Below are 908 nucleotides of genomic sequence, written 5' to 3' on the forward strand. Positions count from 1 at the left end.
TTTATTTTATTTTATTTTATTTTATTTTATTTTATTTTATTTTATTTGAGACAGGATCTTTCACTGAACCTGGAGCTAATAGATTCAACTAGACTAGTTGCTGGCCAACAAGCCTCAGAGATCATCCTCTCTGTTTCCTAACACTGAAATTTCAGACATACCACCACCTCTGGCTTTTTACATCGGCGCTGTAGAGCCAAACAGGCTTGCTTATTTATTTATTTATTTATTTATTTATTTATTTATTTGCTATTTATCTATTTATACTTTCTCATACATTGCATTCAATTATGCTTCTTTTAGTATTTATTTATTTATTTATCTATTTATTTATTTTTCTCTCATACATTACATTTCAACTGAAGTTTCCCCTCCCTCTTTTCCTCCCTGTTCCTCCTTCTACCTCTCCTCTCCCCCAGATCTACTCCTTCTCTGTTTCCCTTAAAAACAAACAAACAACAAACAAACAAACAAAAAAGAAAAGCTGTCCTCCCAGGAATATCAGACAAACATGACATAACAAAATGCAGTACGTCTAGGCACACAGTTCCTCACATCAAGGCTGGACAAAGCAACCCAGTAGGAGGAAAAGTTTCCCAAGAGCAGGCAAACAGGTCAGAGATACTTCCACTTTTGGCAGGCTCATAGAACACCAAGCTACACAACCACAGGGTCTATGCAGAGGACTAGTTCAGACCCACATAGGGTCGTCACTGTTGCTTGAGTCTCTGTGAGCCCCTGTGAGCCATGCTTAGGTGCAAACACAGGTTCTTTTTTTTTCTTCTTATCTTTTTTTATTGGCTATTTTATTTACATTTCAGATATTATTCTCTTACCCCATTCACCACCACCCCCCCGCCCAGGAACCCCCATCCCATCCCCCCTCCCCCTGCTTCTATGAGGATGTG

The sequence above is a fragment of the Grammomys surdaster genome, unplaced genomic scaffold (genome assembly GCF_004785775.1).
Source record: "Grammomys surdaster isolate TR1022 unplaced genomic scaffold, NIH_TR_1.0 165, whole genome shotgun sequence".
NCBI classification, from domain to species: Eukaryota; Metazoa; Chordata; class Mammalia; order Rodentia; family Muridae; genus Grammomys; species Grammomys surdaster.